At 43.0% G+C, this 27,805-nt stretch overlaps 1 protein-coding gene and 1 long non-coding RNA gene across 6 annotated transcripts in view; both read left to right on the top strand.

The window, feature by feature from the left end:
- The window catches only part of negr1 (neuronal growth regulator 1), a 403,241-nt gene that overhangs the window by 227,493 nt on the left and 147,943 nt on the right, over nt 1–27,805 (top strand). The gene's annotated exons all lie outside the window — the stretch shown is intronic.
- Nucleotides 16,379–21,335, top strand: LOC129811102 (uncharacterized). Of its 3 annotated transcripts, none has more exons than XR_008752840.1 (4): nt 16,379–19,514; nt 20,249–20,308; nt 20,425–20,483; nt 20,662–21,335. It is a non-coding gene; the product is annotated as an uncharacterized LOC129811102 (long non-coding RNA). The 3 variants fall into 3 exon arrangements; XR_008752838.1 differs by having other exon boundaries at nt 20,245–20,308; XR_008752839.1 differs by having other exon boundaries at nt 16,379–19,532; nt 20,245–20,308.

Genomic DNA, 27,805 nt, shown 5'->3' with positions numbered 1-27,805 from the left:
AGGCTATGAGGGGTGGCCAGTCCTCTTCTGGCTGTGCCGGGTGGAGATAATAGCAGAACATGGCCAAGATGTTCAAATGTTCATAAATGACCAGCATGGTCAAATAATAAACAGGAATAAATGTCAGTTGGCTTTTCATAGCCGATCATTAAGAGTATCTCTACCGCTCCTGCTGTCTCTAGAGAGTTGAAAACAGCAGGTCTGGAACAGGTAGCACGTCCGGTGAACAGGTCAGGGTTCCATAGCCGCAGGCAGAACAGTTGAAACTGAAGCAGCAGCAAGGCCAGGTGGACTGGGGACAGCAAGGAGTCATCATGCCAGGTAGTCCTGAGGCATGGTCCTAGGGCGCAGGTCCTAAGAAAGAGAGAAAGAGAGAATTAGAAAGAGCATACTTAAATTCACACAGGACACCGGATAAGACAGGAGAATTACTCCAGATATAACAAACTGACCCTATCCCCCCGACACAATAACTACTGCAGCATAAATACTGTAGGCTAAGACAGGAGGGGTCAGGAGACACTGTGGCCCCATCCGATGATACCCCCGGACAGGGCCAAACAGGGAGGATATAAATCACTTTGCCAAATGCACAGCCCCCACACCACTAGAGGGATATCTTCAACCACCAACTTACCATCCTGAGACAAGCCCACAAAGATCTCCGCCACGGCACAACCCAAGGGGGGGCGCCAACCCAGACAGGAAGATCACGTCAGTGACTCAACCCACTCAAGTGACGCACGCCTCCTAGGGACGGCATGAAAGAGCACCAGTAAGCCAGTGACTCAGCCCCTGTAATAGGGTTAGAGGCAGAGAATCGCAGTGGAGAGAGGGGAACCGGCCAGGCAGAGATAGCAAGGGCGGTTCGTTGCTCCAGAGCCTTTCTGTTCACCTTCACACTCCTGGGCCAGACTACACTCAATCATATGACCCACTGAAGAGATGAGTCTTCAGTAAAGACTTAAAGGTTGAGACCGAGTCTGCGTCTCTCACATGGGTAGGCAGACCATTCCATAAAAATGGAGCTCTATAGGAGAAAGCCCTGCCTCCAGCTGTTTGCTTAGAAATTCTAGGGACAAGTAGGAGGCCTGTGTCTTGTGACCGTAGCGTACGTGTAGGTATGTACGGAAAGATCGGTAGGAGCAAGCCCATGTAATGCTTTGTAGGTTAGCAGTAAAACCTTGAAATCAGCCCTTGCCTTAACAGGAAGCCAGTGTCGGGAGGCTAGCACTGGAGTAATATAATCAAATTTTTTGGTACTAGTCAGGATTCTAGCAGCCGTATTCAGCACTAACTGAAGTTTATTTAGTGCTTTATCCGGGTAGCCGGAAAGTAGAGCATTGCAGTAGTCTAACCTAGAAGTAACAAAAGCATGGATACATTTTTCTGCATCATTTTTGGACAGACATTTTCTGAATTTTGCAATGTTACGTAGATGGAAAAAAGCTGTCCTTGAAACAGTCTTGATATGTTCATCAAAAGAGAGATCAGGGTCCAGAGTAACGTCGAGGTCCTTCACAGTTTTAGTTGAGACTACTTTACAACCATCAAGATGAATTGTCAGATTCAACAGAAGATCTCTTTGTTTCTTGGGACCTAGAACAAGCATCTCTGTTTTGTCCGAGTTTAAAAGTAGAAAGTTTTCAACCATCCACTTCCTTATGTCAGAAACACAGGCTTCTAGCGAGGGCAATTTTGGGGCTTTACCATGTTTCATTGAAATGTACAGCTGTGTGTCATCCACATAGTAGTGAAAGTTAACATTATGTTTTCGAATGACATCCCTAAGGGGTAAAATATATATTGAAAACAATAGTGGTCCTAAAACGGAACCTTGAGGAACACCGAAATGTACAGTTGATTTGTCAGAGGACAAACCATTCACAGAGACAAACTGATATCTTTCCGACAGATAAGATCTGAACCAGGCCAGAACTTGTCCGTGTAGACCAATTTGGGTTTCCAATCTCTCCAAAAGAATGTGGAGATCGATGGTATAAAAGGCAGCACTAAGGTCTAGGAGCACGAGGACAGATGCAGAGCCTGGGTCTGACGCCATTAAAAGGTAATTTACCACCTTCACAAGTGCAGTCTCTGTGCTATGATGGGGTCTAAAACCAGACTGAAGCATTTCGTTTGTCTTCAGGAAGGCAGTGAGTTGCTGCGCAGTAGCTTTTTCTAAAAATTTTGAGAGGAATGGAAGATTCGATATAGGCCGATAGTTTTTTATATTTTCCGGGTCAAGGTTTGGCTTTTTCAAGAGAGGCTTTATTACTGCCACTTTTAGTGAGTTTGGTACACATCCGGTGGATAGAGAGCCGTTTATTATGTTCAACATAGGAGGGCCAAGCACAGGAAGTAGCTCTTTCAGTAGTTTAGTTGGAATAGGGTCCAGTATGCAGCTTGAAGGTTTAGAGGCCATGATTACTTTCATCATTGTGTCAAAAGATATAGTACTAAAACACTTGAGTGTCTCTTGATCCTAGGTCCTGGCAGAGTTGTGCAGACTCAGGACAACTGAGCTATGGAGGAATACGCAGATTTAAAGATGAGTCCGTAATTTGCTTTCTAATGATCATGATCTTTTCCTCAAAGAAGTTCATTAATTTATTACTGCTGAAGTGAAAGCCATCCTCTCTTGGGGAATGCTGCTTTTTAGTTAGCTTTGCGACAGTATCAAAAATACATTTCGGATTGTTCTTGTTTTCCTCAATTAGGTTGGAAAAATAGGATGATCGAGCAGCAGTGAGGGCTCTTCGATACTGCACGGTACTGTCTTTCCAAGCTAGTCTGAAAACTTCCAGTTTGGTGTGGCGCCATTTCCTTTCCAATTTTCTGGAAGCTTGCTTCAGAGCTCGGGTATTTTCTGTAAACCAGGGAGCTAGTTTCTTATGACAAATGTTTTTCGTTTTTTGGGGTGCAACTGCATCTAGGGTATTACGCAAGGTTAAATTGAGTTCTTCAGATGGTTAACTGATTGTTGTCCCCTGACGTCCTTGGGTAGGCAGAGGGAGTCACGAAGGGCATCAAGGAATCTTTGGGTTGTCTGAGAATTTATAGCACGACTTTTGATGCTCCTTGGTTGGGGTCTGAGCAGATTATTTGTTGCGATTACAAAAGTAATAAAATGTTGGTCCGATAGTCCAGGATTATGAGGAAAAACCATTTATTCCATAGGACTAAATTAGGTCCAGAGTATTACTGTGAGTAGGTCCAGAGACATGTTGAACAAAACCCACTGAGTCGATGATGGCTCCGAAAGCCTTTTGGAGTGGGTCTATGAACTTTTCCATGTGAATATTAAAATCAACAAAAATTTGAATATTATCTGCTATGACTACAAGGTCCGATAGGAATTCAGGGAACTCAGTGAGGAACGCTGTATATGGCCCAGGAGGCCTGTAAACAGTAGCTATAAAAAGTGATTGAGTAGGCTGCATTGATTTCATGACTAGAAGCTCAAAAGACGAAAACATTAATTTTTTTATTGAAGTTTTCTATCGTAAATGTTAGCAACACCTCCGCCTTTGCGGGATGCATGGGGGATATGGTCACTAGTGTAACCAGGAGGTGAGGCCTCATTTAACACAGTACATTCATCAGGCTGAAGCCATGTTTCAGTCATGCCAATCACATCAAAATTATGATCAGTGATAAGTTAATTGACTATAACTGCCTTTGAAGTGAGGGATCTAACATTAAGTAGCACTATTTTGAGATGTGAGGTATCACAATCTCTTTCAATAATGGCAGGAATGGAGGAGGTCTTTATTCTATTGAGATTGCTAAGGCGAACACCGCCATGTTCAGTTTTGCCCAACCTAGGTCGAGGCACAGACACGTTCTCAACGGGGATAGCTGATCTGACTACACTGACTGTGCTAGTGGCAGACTCCACTAAGCTGGCAGGCTGGCTAACAGCTAGAGCCCTGTCTATGTTGGAGTTAGAGCCCTGTCTATGTTGGTAGATAAGATGAGAGCACCCTTCCAGCTAGGATGGAGTCCGTCACTCCTCAGCAGGTCAGGCTTGGTCCTGTTTGTGGGTGAGTCCCAGAATGAGGGCCAATTATCTACAAATTCTATCTTTTGGGAGGGGCAGAAAACAGTTTTCAACCAGCGATTGAGTTGTGAGACTCTTCTGTGGAGCTCATCACTCCAGAGACAATTACTCAATGCTGACACATCTTTCTAGCTGATTTACACGTTGAAGCTATGTTGCGCTTGGTGACCTCTGACTATTTCATCCTAACATCTTTGGGGCCAACGTGGATAACAATATCTCTATACTCGCCAGTTTTAGCTTTAGCCAGCACCATCTTCAAATTAGCCTTAACGTTGCAAGCCCTGGCCCTTGGTAAACAGTGTATGATCGCTGGATGATTCGTTTTAAGTCTAATACTGCGGGTCTAACGGATGTGAAATGGCTAGCTAGTTTGCGGTGGTGCGCGCCAATAGCGTTTCAATCGGTTACGTCACTCGCTTTGAGACCTTGAAGTAGTGGTTCCCCTTGCTCTGCAAGGGCTGCGGCTTTTGTGGAGCGATGGGTAACGATGCTTCGTGGGTGACTGTTGTTGTTGTGTCGCAGAAGGTCCCTGGTTCGCGCCCGAGTCGGGGCGAGGGGACGGAATAAAGTTAAACTGTTACATTGATGCTGTTGACCCGGATCACTGGTTTCTGCGGAAAAGGAGGAGGTTGAAAGGGGGGTTGAGTATAATGGATGTGAAATGGCTAGCTAGTTAGCGGTGGTGCGCGCTAATAGCGTTTTGTTATGGGATTTTTGTGTTTAATGACTAAAATATGTATACATTTGACTTAGAATTATAACTAAACAGAATACTACTATAATACTGTAAGAATGGATCTTATTATAATCATAATGTTGAATGTTATGTGTTCCTTGTTAGAAAGAATGGGTTTATCTTCAGACAGGCTAGAATGATGTCTCTACCCAGGGAGGGGAAAGACCTTGGGTTGGTTGCAGATAGTTGAACAGGTGGCAGACAGTAATGAGAACGCTAACTATACTGCCATTGTATCCAAGAAGAGGATGGACATTAAAACCTATGACATCATCTTTGTTATATAACCTGATGTAAAATGTATTATGATCAGTACTCTGGAGAATAAACGCTATTGATTGATTGATTTTAAGACTGGTTTCTGTCCATTTGGCTGATAATTATATTACAAATTCTTATTTATGGGCAGAGTGTTTTAATTGAATTGGTTGATAAACATAGGAATGAAATTCCTTTAACACGTTTCAATCGGTTACGTCACTCGCTTTGAGACCTTGAAGTAATGGTTCCCCTTGCTCTGCAAGGGCCGCGGCTTTTGTGGAGCGATGGGTAACGATGCTTTGTGGGTGAATGTTGTTGATGTGTGCAGAGGGTCCCTGGTTCGCCCCCGGGTCGGGGCGAGGGGACATAAAGTTAAACTGTTACACAGGTAATGGAGTCGCCAATGACTAGGGTTTTTAATTTGTAAGAGCTAATGTTGAGAAGCTTCGTCTCAGACCCCGTAACAGGGAGGAGTAGAGACAAGAGAAGGCTCAGCCTCAGACTCAGAGTCGCTGCTTAATGGGGAAAATCGGTTGAAAGTTTCTGTCAGCTGAATGAGGACACCGATTGAGCATTCCTACAGCATTTCCCTCCAGAAGCCATGAGAAAGTTGTCCGGCTGCGGGGACTGTGCGAGGGGATTTATACTAACGTTACTCTCTGTACTTACTGGTGGCACAGACGCTGTTTCATCCTTTCCTACACTGAAATTACCCTTGCCTAACGATTGCCTCTGAAGCTGGGCTTGCAGCACAGCTATCCTCGCCGTAAGGCGATCATTCTCCTGTATATTATGAGTACAGCGACTGCAATTAGAAGGCATCATGTTAATGTTACTACTTAGCTTCGGCTGTTGGAGGTCCTGACGAACCATGTCCAGATAAAGCGTCCGGAGTGAAAAAGTTGAATGAAAAAAAGTTGAGTGAGGGAAAAACTAAAAATGTAAACGGTAATTAAAAAGTAAAAAACGTAAAGTTGTCAGGTAGCAAAGTAAAGTTGGCAACAAAATGCAATGCAACACGTAAACAAGTCTGCAAGTTGTGACCGGAAATGATGGGGGGGGGGAATGACGGACCTCTGCACCAGGCAGTGTCAGAGGAAGGCCCTAAAAATTGTAAAATATGCCAGCCACCCCAGTGTTCTCTCTACTACCGCATGGCAAGCGGTACCGGAGTGCCAAGTCTAGGACAAAAAGGCTTCTCAACAGTTTTTACCCCCAAGCCATAAGACTCCTGAACAGGTAATCAAATGGCTTCCCGGACTATTTGCATTGTGTGCCCCCCCCAACCCCTCTTTTACACTGCTGCTACTCACTGTTTATCATATATGCATAGTCACTATAACTATACATTCATGTACATACTACCTCAATTGGCCCGACCAACCAGTGCTCTCGCACATTGGCTAACCGGGCTATCTGCATTGTGTCCTGCCACCCACCACCCGCCAACCCCTCTTACGCTACTGCTACTCTCTGTTCATCATCCATGCATAGTCACTTTAACCATATCTACATGTACACACTACCTCAATCAGTCTGACTAACCGTTGTCTGTATATAGCCTCGCTACTTTTATAGCCTCGCTACTGTTGTTTTTCACTGTCTTTTTACTTTTGTTTTTATTTCTTTACTTACATATTGTTCACCTAATACCTTTTTTGCACTATTGGTTAGAGCCTGTAAGTAAGCATTTCACTGTAAGGTCTACACCTGTTGAATTCGGCACACGTGACAAATAAACGTTGATTTGATTTGAATGGTGGACTGACAGTGTGTGCAGCTCACTCACTTTGGAGAAGTAAGGGCAATCAGTAAAGTGGTTTTGAAGTAGAGATATTTCATCTCCACACTTTTCAGCGGCTCAAACGGCTGCTGTGAGACAGCCTCAAGCACAATTGACAAGTTCCAAGATGGGACGAAAGGCTTGGAGACTGAACATAAACGACATAAGAGGAAGCTTCCCTACTGTGTTGTTGTCCAAGCTTATGACAGGCGAGACAGCACCTGAATAGACCTTTACAGTGGAGAAAGCCTTACCTCTATCCAAAAGGACCTGCGAAAAGCATAGAAACTCAGATACATAAATCAAATCAAATTTTATTGGTCACATACACATATTTAGCAGATGTTATTGCGTTTGCAGCAAAATGCTTGAGTTCCTAGCTCCAACAGTGCAGTAGTATCTAACAATTCCCAACAATACACACATCTGAAAGTAAAAGAGTGGAATTAAGAAACATGAATTTTAGGACGAGCTATGTCAGAGTGGCATTGACTAAAATACAGTAGAATAGAATACAGTATATACAGTTGAAGTCGAAAGTTTACATACACCTCAGCCAAATACATTTAAACTCAGTTTTTCACAATTCCTGATATTTATTCTGAGTAACAAGTATCTGTCTTAGGTCAGTTAGGATCACCACAAATCACAAGCGCAATACATCAAAATAAAGCTTAACTTGTTGTTAATCCAGCCACCATGTCAGATTTCAAAAAAGGCTTTACGGCGAAAGCAAACCATGCGATTATCTGAGGACAGCGCCCAGCACACAAATGCATAACAAATAATTTTCAACCAGGGAGTTGCGACACGAAAGTCATAAATAGCGATATAATATATGCCTTACCTTTGAAGATCTTCTTCTGTTGGCACTCCAAAAGGTCCCAGTTACATTAAAAAGTGTCCTTTTGTTCGATAAACTCCTTCTTTATATCCATAAAAACTCAGTTTAGCTGGCACGCTTCAGTCAATAATCCACTCGTTTTCCCTGATTCAAAATGCATACAAAATGAGTCCCAAACGTTACCAATAAACTTATCCAAACAAGTCAATCAACGTTTAATCACACCTACCCTAATACGCAAAAAAACAATAACAATAACGGAGAAAAATACCAAAGAACGTGTGGTGTACGCCTCAATGCCATTGGAAGAATCCCGGAACATAGTCCAGTCTTTGCTAACAAAACAGTCCTGTAGCTTAGCATCTGCTTCATCTGACCACTTTTTTATTGACTGAGTCACTGGTGCATCCTTCTTTAGTTTTTGCTTGTAAGCAGGAATCAGGAGGATATAATTATGGTTAGATTTGCCAAATTAAGGGCAAGGAAGAGCTTTGCACACGTCTCTGTGTGTGGAGTAAAGGTGGTCTAGCCTTTTTTTCCCCATCTGGTTCCACATTTAACATGCTGGTAGAAATGAGGTAAGACGAATTTAAGTTTCCCTGCATTAATGTCCCCGGCAACTAGGCGCGCCACCTCTGGATGAGCGTCTTCCTGTTTGCTTATGTCCGTGTACAGCTCATTGAGTGTGGTCTTAGCGCCAACATCGATTTGTGGTGGTAAATAGACAGCTACGAAGAATATAGATGAAAACTCTCTTGGTAAATAGTGTGGTCTACAGCTTATCATGAGATACTCTACCTCAGGCGAGCAAAACCTTGAGACTTCCTTAGATTTCGTGCACCAGATGTTTACAAATATACATAGACCGCCACCGCTTCTCTTACCAGAGGCTGTTCTATCCTGCCGAAAAAGTGTAAAACCCGCCAGGTGTATGTAATAGATGATCAGCCACGACTCGGTGAAACATAAGATATTACAGGTTTTAATGTCCCATTGGTGGGATATACGTGCTCGTAGTTCGTCTATTTTATTATCCAATGATTGTATGTTGGCTAATAGGACCGATGGTAAAGGCAGATTACCCACTCGCCGTCAGATCCCTACAAGGCACCCAGACCTACGTCCCAGATATCTCTGTCTCTTTCTCCTGGAATTTAAGGGGATGAGGGCCTTGTTGGGTGTCTGGAGTACATCCTTCGCGTCTGACTCGTTAAAGAAACAATATTCTTCCAGTACGGGGTGAGTAATCGCTGTCCTGATATCTATAAACTATTTTCAGTCATAAGAGACTTTGGCAGAAACAATATATACAAAATAAGTTACAAATAATGCACAAAAAAACCACACACAATAGCACAATTGGTTAGGGGACTGTAAAATGGCAGCCATCTCATCCGGCGCCATCAGACGCTCAGACTCAGAAAAATTGAAAGAGCTGATTCTGTACATAGATTTTTTTTATTTTCTTTTCTTTTGTGTTATTGACTGTACGTTTGTTTATGTGTAACTGTAACTGTTTTTGTCGGAATGCTTTGCTTTAGCTTGGCCAGGTCGCAGTTGTAAATGACAACGTGTTCTCGACTGGCCTACCTGGTTAAATAAAGGTGAAATAAAAATTTAAAAAATTGTACATGAATCAAAAATGTGCTTTTTAGTCAGTTGTTCAACACAAAGAGACAAGTGCTGTTTCCTACGTCGGGCAGCGTTAACATCGCGGTTCGCCTGAGAACAGTTAAGCAGGAAAACAGGGATCAAGTCGTGCTGAGGAGAGCTTCAGGAGCATAGTGATCTTCGCAAGGAAGAGAGCGTAAATAACCAGTGAGTGTGCGATTGGGAGGGGCTCACCTCTTTCGCCACTCGACCTGTCTCCGGCATACGTTGTGTGATTGGTTCTTCCGGTAGGTCCGAGTATGGAATGATCAGCAGAACTCTCTGCACCTTAATGCTCTGTTACCTCTAGGGCAGTTCGGTATTTGGTATTTCATTAGCTGTTGCAAAAGCAGCAGCTACTCTTCCTGGTGTCCACACAAAACATGAAACATGACATAATACAGAGCATTAATAGACAAGAACAGCTCAAGGACAGAACTGCATTAAAACATTTTTTTTATCAAAAGACACACGTATCCTACATATCAATACATACACACAAACTATCTAGGTCAAGTAGAGGAGAGGCGTTGTGCAGTGAGGTGTTGCTTTATCTGTTTTAAAAAAAACAGGTTTGCTGTTCACTTGAACAATATGAGAATGAATGGAGTTCCATGCAATAATGACTATTTAATACTGTACGCTTTCTTGAATTTGTTCTGGATTTGGGGACTGTGAAAAGACCCCTGGTGGCATGTCTGGTGGGATAAGTGTGTGTCAGAGCTTTGTGTAAGTTGTCTATGCAAACAATTTGGGACTTTTAACACATTAATGTTTCTTATAAAAGAAGAAGTGATGCAGTCAGTCTCTCTTCAACTCTTAGCCAAGGGAATGGCATGCATAGTATGTATATTAGCCCTCTGATTACAATTAAGAGCAAAATGTGCCGCTCTGTTCTGGGCCTGCTGCAGCTTAACTAGGTATTTCCTTGCAGCACTCGACCACATGACTGGACAATCATCTAGTGGAGACAAAACTAGAGCCTGCAGGACTTGCTTTTTTTGGAGTGTGGTGTCAAAAAAGCAGAGCATCTCTTCATTATAGACAGACCTCTCCCCGTCTTTACAACCATTGAATCTATATGTTTTGACCATGACAGTTTACAATCTAATGTAACGCCAGGTCACTTAGTCTCCTCAACTTGTTCAACAGTCACACCATTCATTACCAGATTCATCTGTGGTCTAGAACTCAGGGAATGATTTGTACCAAATACAATCCTCTTAGTTTAAGAGATGTTCAAGACCAGGTTATCACTGGCCACCCATTCCAAAACAGACTGAAGCTCTTTGTAAAGGGACTTCATTAGCTGTGGTTGCTGATGCGTATATGGTTGAATCATCAGCATACATGGACACACATGCTTTGTTTATTGCCAGTAACAGGTCACGTTCAAGTTGTCGTGTGTTTGTATTGCATTTTTGTAAATGTTGTAAATTATGTATGATTTGTGTACATGCAGCGCTCCCTTGAAAAGAGGCCTGGTTCTCAATGGGATTTCCCTGCTAAAATAAAGGTTAAATAAAGTAGTGATGTGCCTGTCGTGGATTCCATTGTGATACATCAGAACAAGTATTTCAATGAGAAACTGGATTCATGTTTTTTGGTCAATACTCTGCTGTGTTCCATTCAATGATCCAATGTAGGTCTCATGACTAAAACGTTGAGTGATTGTCTTGATCTGGAGCAATCAAGAATGTCAGGGTGTGAGAGCTACCTAAAGGTGAATGTAGTCTTCCTCCCATGTACTAGATACAGTATGCCGGCTACTCCTGCCATGTATGCCTGACTCAGAGTGCAAGTTTATGAGCTTGCGTGAGCTCATTGTACCTCCTCTCACACTTGTTTTCCTTCATGTGGAGACTCCAATGCTGTTGCTTTGCTGAGAGAAGCTGTGCACTGTATGCTTTCTAGATTGCCAGCCATTTGTTAACATCCTCTCTGGTATCTCACGACTGCTGATTCTGTTCATATTCAAACCTGGCCAAGGAAAAGACAGGAACTCAATTTTATTCCCATCTTATGGTAATTGACTGGCAACTGTAATACTTTTTAATTAATTATGAGCATGTATAGTGCCTTGCAGAAGTATTCACCTCCCCTTGCCGTTTTTTCTATTTTGTTGCATTACAACCTGTAATTTAAATGAATTTTTATTTGGATTTCATGTATTGTACCTACACAAAATAGTCCAAATTGGTGAAGTGAAATTAAAAAAATTACTTATTTTAAAAATAAAAAAATAAAAGGGGTGTGTACATATGTATTCACCCCTTTGCTATGAAGCCCCTAAATAAGATCTGGTGCAACCAATTACCTTTCGAAGTCACATAAAAGTCCACAACCTATGTGTCACATGATCTGTCACATGATCTCAGTATATAAAGAGACCAAAGATAACCCTGAATGAGCTGCAAAGCTTCACAGTGGTGATTGGAGTATCTTTCCATAGGACCACTTTAAGCCGCACACTCCACAGAGCTGGGCCTTACAGAAGAGTGGCCAGAAAAAAAACATTGCTTAAAGAAAAAAATAAGGAAACACGTTTGGTGTTCGCCAAAAGGCATGTGGGAGACTCCCCAAACATATGGAAGAAGGTACTTTGGTCAGATGAGAATAAAATTGAGGTTTTTGACCATCAAGAAAAACGCTATGTCTGGCACAAACCCAACACCTTTCATCACCCCGAGAACCCCATCCCCACAGTGAAGCATGGTGGTGGCAGCATCATGCTGTGGGGATGTTTTTCATCTGCAGGGACTGGGAAACTGGTCAGAATTGAAGGAATGATGGATGGCGCTAAATACAGGGAAACTCTTGAGGGGAACCTGTTTCAGTCTTCCAGAGATTTGAGACTGGGACGGTGATTCACCTTCCAGCAGGACAATGACCCTAAAGCATACTGCTAAAGCAACACTTGAGTGGTTTAAAGGGAAACATTTAAATGTCTTGGAATGGCCTAGTCAAAGCCAAGACCTCAATACAATTGAGAATATGTGGTATGACTTAAGATTGCTGTACACCAGCAGGAACCCATCCAACTTGAAGGAGCTGGAGCAGTTTTGCCTAGAAGAGTGGGCAAAAATCCCAGTGGCTAGATGTGCCAAGCTTATAGAGACATATCCCAAGAGACTTGTAATTGCTGCAAAAGGTGGCTCTACAAAGTATTGATTTTGAGGGGGTGAATTGTTATGCACGCTCAAGTTTTCTGTTTGTTTGTCTTATTTCTTGATGGTTTCACAATAAAATATATTTTACATCTTCAAAGTGGTAGGCATGTTGTGTAAATCAATTGACACAAACCCCCCAACAATCTATTTTAATTCCAGGTTGTAAGGCAACAAAATAGGGAAAATGCCAAGAGGGGTGAATACTTTTGCAAGGCACTGTACATTAGAACTGCTATGAGCAATTTACCCACAGTGTTGATAGACTTCTAAGCCGTGATTAAAATGTGAGGCTTTAATGCGGATACTTAAAATGCTTTGCATCCTCTCTGTCCCTTGCAGTCTCTCACCACAAAGACACACAGAACATCATCTTTTAAACAATGTGAACAGCGATATTCTTTATTTGTGGTCAAGAGCACACACCTTGCATCCTAATTACCTGATATTATAAACATCAAATAATGACATGGAAATTAAGAAGTCCCCAGTCAGATCAGGCCCAGTAGAGGAGGAGAGGTTGGGGGGGGAGTTTGCATGTGTGTGTGTGTGTCAGCTCCAGATGTCATACCTCCACTCGCACTGGCTGGGGCGGAAGGAATTGTGTGCGTCGCAGATCAATCAAATTGCGGCGTTGTGACTATAACCACTTTTCCCTGAAGGAGGGAAACAAGGTACAACATACTATGGGGAGTCGCACTCTCGCAACTTTGGTTGAAGGATCTACAATCACGCTTGACAATGCCAATGAAATCCGCACCTCGCTGGAAGCCCCGCCTTCCACAGGTGATAAGCGTGAGGCTCGGATTAATTCCTTCTATTTAATACCGCTCTTCACTGAGCCCAGAAACGGTCGGTGCGCCAGTCTGGGTATTGCGCTGCCTAGTGAATTTACCCTGTCCCAGCCGTAAGCACACTGTGAGCTACACTAAGAGCACTGACATCCAAGCGATAAAACCTCACAAAGCTGTGTGGTGAAGCCCAACTCGCTGCATCACATATACTGTATATCCTACAATCAACCCTTTAAACGATGCCCAAGACGCTGCCACACACCTGGTGGAGTGGGCGAGTACACCGCTAGGTAGCCCTTGCCTCTTGCTGCTATATGCTAGGGAGATAGCCTCCACAATCCAGTGGGAGAGACGCTGTTTAGAGACCCCCCTGCCGTGAGCTGGATTAGAAAAACAGACAAAAAGGTTGTCACATAACCGGATTTCCCCCGGGTCCCTTCAATGTACATGTGTAAAGCTCACACCAGACACAGGGCATGTAACCTCTGTTGCTCTTCAGAAGCAAAAGGAAATAGCTCAAAGCTAAGGGCCTGCAGGACATACTGTAGTCATGACTCTAGGGGCGAAAGGTCGCATTTGGACGTAACGTCACCTTAGAATCCCCCGGAACGAACTGAGTACAGGAAGGATGTACGGATAGCGAGTGGAGGTCAACATATTTAGCTGAGGCCAAAGCCATGAGCAGGGAGGTTTTGTAGGACACCAGAGGCTCATCGGGGACCTCACACAGTGCTTCCAAAACCAGTGGCAAGTCCCATGGGGGTGCAATAGGTTTAGAGATCGGTCTGAGATGACGTACACCTTTCAGGAACCGCACAACCAGGGGGCGGGCCCCCATTGTGGCTCTGTCAGTTCCCACATGACACGCTGAGATAGCGGCCATGTACACGTTTAAAGTGAAGAATGCCCGCCCCTGGACAAACAGATCCTGAAGGAACATAAGTGTGTCCCTCACAGAGCACTGAAATGGAACCGGCCCTTTATCTTGGCACCAGAGCTCAAATGCTTGGCATGATAATGGGCCTTAGGATCTCGTCACGGTATCTCTGGGCATTGAAATTGCCATTGATGAAATGCAATTGTGTTCGTTGTCCATAGTTTATGCCGGGCCATACTATAACCCCACTGCCTACATGGGGCACTCTGCTCACAATGTTGACATCAGCAAACCGTTCGACCACAAGAGGCCATACTGTCTGCCATCTGCCCGGTACAATTCACACCAGGATTAATCCATGAAGAGCACACTTCTCCAGCATGTCAGTGGCCATCGGAGGTGAGCATTTGCCGACTGAAGTCGGTTACGACGCCGAACTACAGTCAGGTCAAGACCCTGGTAAGGCCGACGAGCACGCATTTGAGCTTACCTTAGACGGTTTCTGAGGGTTTGTACAGAAATCTTTGGTTGTGCAATCCCACAGTTTCATCAGCTGGTGAAGAAGCCAGATGTGGAGGTCCTAGACTGGTGTGTGGTCTGTGGTTGTGAGGCCAGTTGGACGTACTGCCAAATTCTCTAAACCGGCTTATGGTAGAGAAATTAACATAACATTTCTCCGGCAACAGCTCTGGTGGACATTCCTGCAGTCAGCGTGGCAATTGTACACTACCTCAAAACTTGAGATATCTGTGGTATTGTGTTGTGTTACAAAACTGCACATTTTAGTGGCCTTTTATTGTCCCCAGCACAAGGTTCACCAGTGTAATGATCATGCTGTTTAATCATCTTCTTGATATGCCACACCTGTCAGGTGGATGGATTATCTTGGCAAAGTGGGGATGTAAACACATTTGTGCACAACATTTGAGATTTTTTTTTCTTTTTTCTTATTTTTTCAGCTCATAAAGCATGGGGCCAACACTTTACATGTTACGTTCATATTTTTGTTCAGTGTAATTCCCAGGAATGAAACCAATCGCCTATAGTACCCATAACCTGTATCACCGAGCACGTCATAGGGACTAGCGAGCTACAGGCAGGAATCAACAATTAATCCCAGTAATGAGCCACCTATGAGGGAGGAGGGCACCCTCGTGGCCAGAGAGTGAATTTCCCAATTTATTACTCTCACTCTGGTGAGATTGATATATCCCTTGAACTCCATGGAACGGGGGGTAACAGAGGGGGGTTTAAGCATGGACAAGTATCCAAACAAAGTTGTGCTTCTGTAACAGTATAGCTTCCGTCCCTCTCTTCTCCTTGCCCCGAACCAGGGACCCTCTGCACACATCGACATCAGCCACCCTCGAAGCATCGTTACCCATCGCGCAACAAAGTCCGCGGCCCTTGCAGAGCAAGGGGAACAACTACTTCAAGGTCTCAGAGGGAGTGACATCACCAATTGAAACGCTATTAGCGCGCACCACCGCTAACTAGCAAGCCATTTCACATCGGTTACACTCACCCCCCTTTTGACCTCTTCCTTTTCCGCAGCAACCAGTGTTCCAGGTCAACAGCATCAATGTAACAGTATAGCTTCCGACCCTCTCCTTGCCACGAACCAGGGACCCTCTGCACACATCAACAACAGCCACCCTCAAGCATCGTTAGCCATCGCGCCACAAAACCCGTGCTGAGGTCAAAGAAGCTAGCTAGGCTACCTTAGACTAGAAGCCTCATCATGGCTAATGTCGGCAGAGCAAGGGGAACAACTACTTCAAGGTCTCAGAGGGAGTGACATCACCGATTGAAATGCTATTAGCGCGCACCACCGCTAACTAGCTAGCCATTTCACATCGGTTACACTTTCATGAGACTGCATAGCCTGGATGAAGCCCGGCCCATTATGGATACAGTGGGCTCGGGCAATGGCTGACGTAGCGCCCTGTTTGGCAGTAACCAAATGTGGGGGCGTTGACGTCACAGTAAAGTTTTTGTGGAGGGGTTCACGGGTCGTTCAGATCCATGCTAAGGCCGCTCGCTCTGGGGGTTACCCGACCCATGTGCCTGGAGGCTGCTTCTTCCCTCCAAATCCAGGAATTGGAAATAGGAATGTGATTGCCATAACGCCAGGGGAAAGCTAGTGAGCTTAATTTGTCGGAAGTTATGCATGCTAGCCGACATTAGCCATGATGAGGCTTCTAGTCTAAGGTAGCCTAGCTAGCTTCTTTGACCTCAGCACGGTCCGTTTAGAATAACAAAGTGACTTAATGCTAGCTACTTATACTAAATAATGACCCAATCCATCTCCGTGTCCCGCAACTCAAGCCCCCTAAAGAATGCTACACAATTGTCAAGACAACCTGCGCCGCGGACTAGTATGGGAACAGTGCCAGCCATCCCCTAGTCTCGCACATGAACTGATTGGAGCGATTGCAGCCTGAGCATGCAGCGAGCCGAGACATACAAGACAATAAACTTAACTTTTAATTCATTGGGGCATGGTCGCGAACCTGAAATCAGCTTATTAGCCTTTAGCCATCTTACTTATTGCTATAGCCATGCCAAGCAATTTGAAGAATAACTAATTGTTTATTGACAGGGAAACTTAACTTCAGCACACAATGTCCAGGGGGTGAGCACGTTAGTTGGTGCAACGTAAGACAGTCTCGTGTTCCAATTGTTTGTTGTAGTAGCGTGAACTGTTCCCGTTCACACCGAGGTGAAGAACAGGATAATTGAAGGAATGAATCCGAGCCTCACCTGTGGAATGTGGGGCATCCAGTGAGGCACGGATTTCATTGACCTTGTCAGGTGTGATTGTAGATCCTTCAAACAAAGTCGGAAGAGTGTTCTACCGAAGGGAACCATTATGAATGTGATTTACATCAGGGTTATAGTTTGAAGTATCGCTGATGCATTCCCATATAACAAATTAGCCCCATGCTGCATGCGTCAGTTACAGTGATATACTTATAACAACTGTAGAATCATGGTTAACATACAGAGAATATTTAAGAGACATCTTCCAGGGAATAGATTCTAATTCCAACCCAAATAAAGTCAAACCAATACACTCAAGCTATTTGGATGTAAATCTCTCTTTAAATACACTACATTACCAAAAGTATGTGGTCACCTGCTCATTGAGCATCTTATTCTAAAAGCATGGGCATTGATATGGACTTGGTCCTTTGCTGCTATTCCAGCCTCCACTCTTCTGGGAAGATGTTGGAACATTGCTGCGGGGACATTCAGCCACAAGAGCATTAGTGAGGTCGGGACTCGCAGTCGGCGTTTCAATCCATCCCAAATGTGTTCGGTTGGTTGGATGTCAGGGCTTCGTGCAGGCCACAACAATCTCGACAAACCATTTCTGTATGGACCTCGCTTTGTGCACGGGGGCATTTTCATGCTGAAACAGGAAAGGGCCTTCCCCAAAGTGTTGTTACAAAGTTGGAGGCACAGAATCGTCTAGAATGTCATTGTTGTCTATAGCTATAATATTTCCCTTCAATGAAACTAAGGGGGCTAGCCCGAACCATGAAAAACAGCCCCAGACCATTTTTCCTCATCCACCAAACTTTACAGTTGGCACTATGCATTGGAGCAGGTAGCATTCTCCTGGCATCCGCCAAAACCAGATTCCTCCATCAGGACTCCCAGATGGTGAAGCACGATTTATCACTCCAGAGAATGCGTTTCAACTACTCCAGTCCAATGGCGGCGAGCTTTACACTACTCCAGCCGACGCTTGGCATTGCGCATGGTGATCTTAGGCTTGTGTGCGGCTCCTCGGCCATGGATACCCATTTCATGAAGCTCCCAACAAACAGTTATTGTGCTGACGTTGCTTCCAGATGCAGTTTGGAACTCGGTGGTGACTGTTTCAACCGTGGACTGACGATTTTAACACGCTATGCGCTTCAGCACTCGGCGGTCCCGTTCTGTGAGCTTGTGTGGCCTACCACTTTGAGGCTGAGCCACTGTTGCTCCTATACTTTTTCATTTCACAAGAACAGCACTTACAGTTGACCAAGACAGCTCTACAAGGGCAGAAATTTGACGTACTGACTTATTGGAACGGTGGCATCCTATGATGGTGCCACATTGAAAGTCACTGAGCTCTTCAGCAAGGCCATTCTACTGGCAATGTTTGTCTGTGGAGATTGCATGGCTGTGTGCTCGATTGTATACACCTGTCAGCAACGGGTGTGGCTGAAATAGCCAAATCCACTAATTTGAAGGGGTGTCAACATACGTTTGTATATATAGTGTATGTTTCTCAAGCTCTCTCCTTGATTTATTATTTAGAATCTTCACTAGATTCTTTATTCATGGTGTTATGGAGTTAAGCTTCATTGGAATAGATGCCCTTCTCCATTCCAGTTATCCTGAATTCTGTATGACCCCGTTTACAGAAGCACTTTTTGGGGACCTCAAAAAGGCCTTTGAATGTAATGTTATTGGCACCAGGTCCATAACCAGGGTTTGAGTTTTGTTGAGATCCGAAATGGCTCAACACAACTGAAACCCTTCTATCTATACAATTCAAAAACGTTTAAATGCTATTTGGAGAACAGCAAAGACAAGCAAAAATGACCACAGCCATTATCACCTTGGCTGCTGTAGGTTCATTCACCTCAGTCGATCTACAAACACATAGCCTATGAGCTATACAATTGTAATGTTATACCCCTAAAAGGGGGGAAATATGGGACATTTTTCACACTGACATAGCATCAGCGACGAAACTAAAACCTATTTCATTTTTAGAACTGTATTGTTGGCATTTCTATTGCATTTTAGTAGGACATATCTTATTTTTTTAGGTTCCTAACTTAGTACAGATTTACTCAGGGGGCCCAGATCCCAAGTTTTGGAACCACTAACCTCCTCTCTTCTTGCTTCCTCTCTCTGGCTCCTCTGCTTCCTCCTGCATGCATTGATCCTGCCTCAGCCTCACCACTGAGCGCCACATCACTACCTGTCTCAGTATGGAGGAACACATCTTCCGTAATTAGAAAAATTTGTAAATAAATAAATGGACACATAAATAGATAAATAATGAATAAAATTGGAGATAACATTGATTATATGCTGCTGTGCCGGGCTGTGCCGCACACGCCCAATAAAAGCACACCCAAAAAACATTGTCATTGGCTAGTTTTGGAACACTGAGCCAGCCATTGACTGCACCAGGTGGCTGTGTTATGAGTGGGTCGCATTCGATAATAAGGCAGCGGACTACCGCCATATATTTTTGAAATTAGAAGACCAAGAGACGGGAGTAGGTAGGCAAGAAGGAGTCGACCGGGATTGACCAGAAAATCATGGTAAGGTAACGTTAATGAGTGACTATCAAGCTTGGCTACAACTGATAAAGTCGAGTTGGCTAGCTAGCTGTTTTACACTTAGCTCGCAAGATAATGAACTAAACTGCAATTATCATAAACCATTATTATATATCTAGGTTGGATGTAAAGGAAGCAAGACTGGCGTGTGTCAGAAGCAATGCATGTTAGCTAGATTACTTATTAGAAATAGAGTGCATAATTAATAGGTTTGTCATTTAGCTAGCTAGCTAGCTACCTAGGATAATTCTTAACATCATCCGTCTTTGAAGCAGTTGGGTTGCAAAATTAGGTCTCAACAATCACATGCATCTAAGCTAGCAACTAGCTAACTACAGTCAACTAAGGAGGAGAATGTCATAATGGAATAAGTCACCTATGTGAAGCTAGCCACAATACGGATTAGCCACAAAAGTGGAATTTGCTTTTCACTTTAGCAATTGTTAGTGAGATGAGACGTGGTGCCATAATATAAATAATAACTTAGCTAGCTATAAATGCACGTTTATGGCATGTAATTTGTCGTAGCCGTTCGCACAAAAGGCACACATACTTTTAAATCAGCTCTTGTTGTCATTTACAGACATGAATGTGAAGTAGGAAAACCGATACATGAATCCTAAATACAGTTATTTTATTTTGTTAATCTCTGCCGGTTTGTCATCTGATCTCTTGGAACTTGGTGGCGATCGATATGCAACTATACTACAAGGCAGGACATTTCTCTACATCCAAGTTGAGGCTTGCTACCGGCAGGAGCATGGAGCACTCCAACAGTAAGTCATGATATGTATTGTTTTCCTTTACATTGCATGATACAAGGTAGGAGGACCTGGGCCAGTGGAAGGTCAGGTCTCTAACACACTCACTACCTCTATCCGACTCTTATCAGGCGATACCGAGACAGAATGGTCCTCCTGACCAACTACCTGCGATCTCTAGAGCAGAGAAGTAAGCTACACACAATAGTATACTTCACTATGGCAGTCTGCCTGTGATAATTTAGCATATTATTAAGTGCCACTGGTTGGATTTGATATAATGTACTTACTCAAACTCATGCTCTCTCCCTGTAAAATTCTCCCAGACTTTTATCAAAACTAAAATGTGTCCATTTCTCTATCCCCAGGTGTGCCTGCTGAGCTATGAAACTTTAGAGCAGCACATCAGAGAACCTGCCACTCTGTTGTCATCTATCTGCAGACAGTTCCCTGAGGAAGAATGCAACTATCAAGGCTTTCAGAAGCCACATTTTGGGGATGACCAAATGCAATACAGTTTTGTATAAGCAACTCATGTGTAGGGTGTCGTCTTTCGGATGGGACGTTAAAAGGGTGTCATTAATTAAGGTCATTAAAGATCCCATGGCACTTATTGTTAGAGTAGGGGTGTTAACCCTGGTGTCCTGGCTAAATTCTCAATCTGGCCATCATACCATCATGGTCACCTAATCATCCCCAGCTTACAATTGGCTCATTCACCCCCCTCTCCCCTGTAACTATTCCCCAGGTCGTTGCTGTAAATGAGAACGTGTTCTCAGTCAACTTACCTGGTAAAAATAACGGTATATAAAATGTACTTATTTTGTTAGATTACAAAAGGAAAACCTTTTCACATTGGTCTTCACACTAAACTTTGACTCATTTCTGTAATAACTTAAATACAAAGATTCTAAAGGTCTAAAATAAATGCAAGTGTTATGTCCAGGGTGAATACATTTTTATTCATATATAACAGACATCACACAGGTGTGTCAACTAAAATATATATCTCAGACAAGATTAAATGGGACAAGTAGACAAAGTGACTATGAGTCAGTGATTGCATCCGTCGCTGTTTGTATGAATTTGAATGGTTACATACAATACATATTGACAGAAGGGCTGTGAGAGTGTTGCTGTACTCCCAAGTAAGGACATTGCTCCTGGTACAGCTGAAGGCTACATTATTCAGTCGGGCAGCTTGAAGATGTGTCACCGTCCAGGCCCATGTCATAGTATGCACTGGCCTGATGACAAATGGATTATGTACCTTTAAATCACCAGTCATGTTAACATTTACTGCACATGTTGAACAAATCAACCCTTTTGTTATTGTCGTTGATATGGAAATTCACATTGACCTCTAAGGCAGGGGTAGGCAACCGATGTCCTGGAGTGCCGAAGGCACTTCATGTTTTTGATTTAAGGTGAAATCAACTGATCAATTAGCTCAGTTGGTCAAGGCTGCATTCAGTACATACATGTATATCTATTTTTTTTAAACGGGGAAGGATTGGGTTGTGGGTTGAAAATGCACCGCTGCCCTTTAAATACATCATTCATTGCTTCAAGACGCACGCCCACTGAATGGAGCAAATGTATCTCAAAGTCTGTTCAGTGCAAATGTGTCGTTCAGTGCAAACCGTTTCACAACGTAGAAAATGTTCACGCGAACTGAACACATCCTTGGTTTAGGGCCTAATTTGAACAAAATCCTGCAGTACCTGCGGCACTCCAGGAACAGGGTTGCCTGCCCCTGCTCTAGGGTCCTGCAGCACTCCAGGAACAGGGTTGCCTGCCCCTGCTCTAGGGTCCTGCAGCACTCCAGGAACAGGGTTGCCTGCCCCTGCTCTAGGGTCCTGCAGCACTCCAGGAACAGGGTTGCCTGCCCCTGCTCTAGGGTCCTGCAGCACTCCAGGAACAGGGTTGCCTGCCCCTGCTCTAGGGTCCTGCAGCACTCCAGGAACAGAGTCGCCTACCCTGCTCCAGGGTCATGTGTTGAAACGACAGGTGTGCAAGTTATTGGGTAACAGCTATCTTCCAGGGCCCATATTCACAACGTGTCTCAGAGTAGGGATAGTGATCTACGATGACCTCCCCCTTGTCAATGTAATTGTACTCAGTGTGAAACTGATCCTAAAATCAGTACTACTCAGATTCTTTGAGAATATGTGCCATGGCCTGTCAGCATCCTGGCCTGTCAGCAATGCCACTCCATCTGAAATGCAACAAAAACATGAATATGAAGTAGCTTAGCCAGTCACTAACTAAGCTAACTAGGTAATGAAACACTCATGCAAATGTGCACAAGCTAGCCACAATAACGTTTAGCCATTTGCGGTCCGCCTTCAACATAAAATCTGGCATTGAAATTGATGCAAATAGTGGGATCATGCTGTATTTTTCATATGTATATTTTTTTAACCTTTATTTAACTTGGCAAGTCAGTTACAATGACAGCCTACTCCGGCCAAACCCGGATGACACTGGGCTAATTGTGCGCTGCCCTATGGGACTCCCAATCACAGCTGGATATGATACAGCCTGGATTTGAACCAGGGACAGCAGTGATTCCTCTTGCACTGAGATGCAGTGCCTTAGACCGGTGCGCCACTCATTAGTTACTAACTCGCTAGTTACCTGTCCACATTTTTTTATCAGTAACGTAACAATCTGATTACATTCTGTTACTTTTAGATGACTTTCCCCTTAAGAGACATTAGAAGACAAAAATGTATGTTACCAATTGAACGGCATCAATTGCAGGACAAATCAATGTTAAAGTTTACATAGCTGGCCATATGGATGTTCAATTTTATTTTATGTGTTGGTTATGTAGGCTTCTTCAAACCCATCGCTTTCTACTACATATACATACAATTAAATTATATATTTACATTAAAAACCAAAGTCTATCAGAATTCAGTCATTCCAATAAATGTTATACCCCTTGATTTTCAAGAATAGGACATATGGAAGTATAGATTAGCCAGTTTGTTTTACCTGAGCATGACCCCAAAACTAAGGATTTATTAGCCAGCCCTACTCTGTTGTTTATGAATTTGTTGTCATGGAGAACTGATTAGGCATTGATTTGAGTTAAATATATTCTGCGCTCATGGAATGGCATGCTTTGAGCACTACTGAAAAAAAAAAAAATAGACCCACTTGTATTCCATAGGCTTGGATCTGCACTGTGCAGCTGTTGCAAGAGCGCATTTTTCACTGGCTGTCAACTGGTTTCAAAAACAATGTTTGATAGGCAGCTTAATCTTCTTAAATTCAACCATTATTGGGTTCAAATACACATTTAGATTTGTGAACAGCCATCCACAACAACCACAATCCATAAGGTGCAAATAGCTAAATGAGAGAGCAGCAGTGTGATTCACATCAATGTACTATGTAGATATCAATAATAAGTGATATTTGTATCGCCCGAGACCAAACCACTGCTGTCATCCTTACCTCCAAGCGTTTATTCAAACTGGATAATCTTTGGATGCCGACAGCAATCACACCATTGGAGGACATAGCTTGGACTGTAGACTACAAAAGTCTATTCCTGCTCTTTTCCCGCGATGCATCAAACACATTTGGTGTGTCATCATAGTGGTCTCTGACTTGTGGTCAGACTCGCTCAGGCGGATTTGTATGTCATTGAGAAAACAGAGTTGGCAACGATTTTTTTTGCAAACATCCTTTCTGAATTTAAAAATGATCCTCGAAGTAATCATCTAGTTTTTCAAAAGTAATCTGGTTACAATATTTTAGCTGGTAATGTATTACAGTAAAAAAATAAATAATAATAATCCATTACATGTAACGGATTAGATGTAATACGTTACTCCCCAACCCTGCATATTATCTATTTGTAATAGATAATGCTTAATCAGTTTGGAATGTTAAACACAAAAGACAGTACTTAGTTAATTTGACAAAAAAGGACTAATCAGTTAATCTCAAGACTTCATAATTGCATTGGGGGCATACTAATATATTTCACTGTACAGCCTTACATGTGGATTGTGGGTCAGTGACACCCACAGCCAGTCAGTGACACCCACAGAATACAACTGGGTCTCGACCCCGCCCTGTGCAACTGGGTCCTGGACTTCCTGACGGGCCGCCCCCAGGTGGTGAGGGTAGGTAACAACATCTCCACCCCGCTGATCCTCAACACCGGGGCCCCACAAGGGTGCGTTCTGAGCCCTCTCCTGTACTCCGTGTTCACCCACGACTGCGTGGCCATGCACGCCTCCAACTCAATCATCAAGTTTGCGGACGACACTACAATGGTAGGCTTGATTACCAACAACGACGAGACGGCCTACAGGGAGGAGGTGAGGGCCCTCGGAGTGTGGTGTCAGGAAAATAACCTCACACTCACATCAACAAAACAAAGGAGATGATTGTGGACTTCAGGAAACAGCAGAGGGAGCACCCCCCTATCCACATCGACGGGACAGTAGTGGAGAAGGTGGAAAGTTTTAAGTTCCTCGGTGTACACATCACGGACAAACTGAATTGGTCCACCCACACAGAGCATTGTGAAGAAGGCGCAGCAGCGCCTCTTCAACCTCAGGAGGCTGAAGAAATTTGGCTTGTCACCAAAAGCACTCACAAACTTCTACAGATGCACAATCGAGAGCATCCTGTCGGGCTGTATCACCGCCTGGTACGGCAACCACCCGATGTTACAGGAAGGCCATAAAGATCATCAAGGACAACAACCACCCAAGCCACTGCCTGTTCACCCCGCTATCATCCAGAAGGCGAGGTCAGTACAGGTGCATCAAAGCAGGGACCGAGAGACTGAAAAACAGCTTCTATCTCAAGGCCATCAGACTGTTAAACAGCCACCACTAACATTTAGTGGCCGCTGCCAACATACTGACTCAACTCCAGCCACTTTAATAATGGGAATTGATGGAATTATGTAAAAATGTACTACTAGCCACTTTAAACAATGCCACTTAATATAATGTTTACATACCCTACATTACTCATCTCATATGTATATACTGTACTCTATATCATCTACTGCATCTTGCCATCTTTATGTAATACATGCATCACTAGCCACTAAACTATGCCACTTTATGTTTACATACCCTACATTACTCATCTTATATGTATATACTGTACTCTATACCATCTACTGCATCTTGCCAAAGCCGTTCTGTACCATCACTCATTCATATATATCTTTATGTACATATTCTTTATCCCTTTACACTTGTGTGTATAAGGTAGTAGTTGTGGAATTGTTAGATTACTTGTTGGTTATTACTGCATTGTCGGAACTAGAAGCACAAGCATTTCGCTACACTCGCATTAACATCTGCTAACCATGTGTATGTGACAAATACAATTTGATTTGATTTGATTGCAATATGAATGTCCGATACGCACAATAGACTGACTGGTGAGGTGATTTCCCACATTCATAGTCCTGCGAAAATATGAGCTACAACGCTTATATTTGTGTACACTCTTCATAGTTGTGTTCTGTGGGTGTCACTCGGTAGGCTGATAGCCCATATCATGGACTCAAGAGCCATAAGTAAGGCTGTACATTGCAATTTGAATGTCCAATACGCACAAAAGACTGATTGCTGAAGGGATTTCCCGTAGTCAAAATCCTGCAATATGAGTTACAATGCTCATATTTGTCTTAACTCCTCACAGTTTTGAACATTTCATGGACTCAAGTTCCATAGTCAAAGCTGTGTAATGCATATAGCAGGCCCCCAATTAAATTCTGAAGTCTAATACATCCACAGTGTGATTTCAACAGATTTTGTTTGCTGACAAATTAACATATTATTGTCATTTGTGGAATTTATATAACATTCCAAACTTGTTAAGCACTGTCTAGTCCAAATATGGCATGATTCCACTATTTGTATGATTGCATCAGTTTCATTGTGGAACTTTTATTTTGAACCTAATCCTTATTGTTGCTAGTGTAACAGTATAACTTTAAACCTGTCTAGGATCAGCGTGCCGCTAGCGGCACACCCCCCCCCCCCCCCACTGAAAAACCAGTGCCGCGAAATTCAAAAAAAATATTTTTTTAAAATATTTAACTTTCACACATTAAAGTCCAATACAGCTAATGAAAGACACAGATCTTGTGAATCCAGTCAACATGTCCGATTTTTAAAATGTTTTACAGGGAAGACACAATATGTAAAGATGTACATCTATTACCTAAAAACACATTAGCATAATCCACCATCTTTTATTTGTCCACCAACACCAGTAGCCATCACCAATTTGGCTAAACTAAGATATTTATAGCCCCTAACCAACAAAAAAACTCATCAGATGACAGTCTGATAACATATTTATGGGATAGGTTTTGTTAGAAAAAAGTGCATATTTCAGGTAGATGGCATAGGTTACAATTGCACCCACCGTCACAAATGGAATAGAAAAACTACATTGAGCAACGTGTTTACCTACTTACTAATCATCAAACATTTCGTAAAAATACACAGCATACACGAATCGAAAGACACAGATCCTGTGAATACAGACAATATTTCAGATTTTCTAAGTGTCTTACAGCGAAAACACAATAAATCGTTATATTAGCATAGCACATAGCACATAGCAGCCCAGCATTGATTCTAGCCAAAGTGGGCGATAACGTCAACATCGCCAAAAATATATTAATTTTTTCACTAACCTTCTCAGAATTCTTCAGATGACACTCCTGTAACATCATATTACACAATCCATATAGAGTTTGATCGAAAATGTTTATATTTAGCCACCAAAATCATGGTTAGACAATGTGAAATGTAGCTCAGCTGGTCAGAAAATGTCCTTGCGTCACTTAGACAGTGATCTACTCTTATACATAAATACTCATAAACGTGACTAAAAAATATAGGGTGGACAGGGATTGATAGACAATTTAATTCTTAATACAATTGCGGAATTACATTTTTTTATTTATCCTTACTTTTCAATACAGTTTGCGCCAAGCGAAGCTACGTCAAAAAACATGGCGTCCTAAGCCACTAAAATGTTTCGACAGAAACACGATTTATCATAATAAAAATGTCCTACTTTGAGCTGTTCTTCCATCAGTATCTTGGGCAAAGGATCCTTTCTTGGGAGTAATCGTCTTTTGGTGGAAAGCTGTCCTCTTGCCATGTGGAAATGCCAACTGCGTTTGGGATGAACTGAAAAGCGTGCCCAGCTATTCACATCGTTTCAAAAATAAATGTCCCAAAATCGCACTAAACGGATATAAATTGCTATAAAACGCTTTAAATTAACTACCTTATGATGTTTTTAACTCCTATAACGAGTGAAAAGATGACCGGAGAAATATAACAGGCTAAACTAACGCTTGGAACAGGGTCGGGTCGGTGTCCTCCACGCGCGTTACGCACCAAGAAAAGACTTGCTAGCTACAGGGTTTTTTAATTTATAGGGCCTGTGAACGCGCAATCGACCCCATTGGAATCGTCATCACGTAAAGGCATCCAGGGG

The sequence above is a fragment of the Salvelinus fontinalis genome, chromosome 14, assembly GCF_029448725.1.
Source record: "Salvelinus fontinalis isolate EN_2023a chromosome 14, ASM2944872v1, whole genome shotgun sequence".
NCBI classification, from domain to species: Eukaryota; Metazoa; Chordata; class Actinopteri; order Salmoniformes; family Salmonidae; genus Salvelinus; species Salvelinus fontinalis.
Note: the sequence above shows the minus strand (reverse complement) of the source record. Positions and strands in the feature narration are given on the sequence as shown.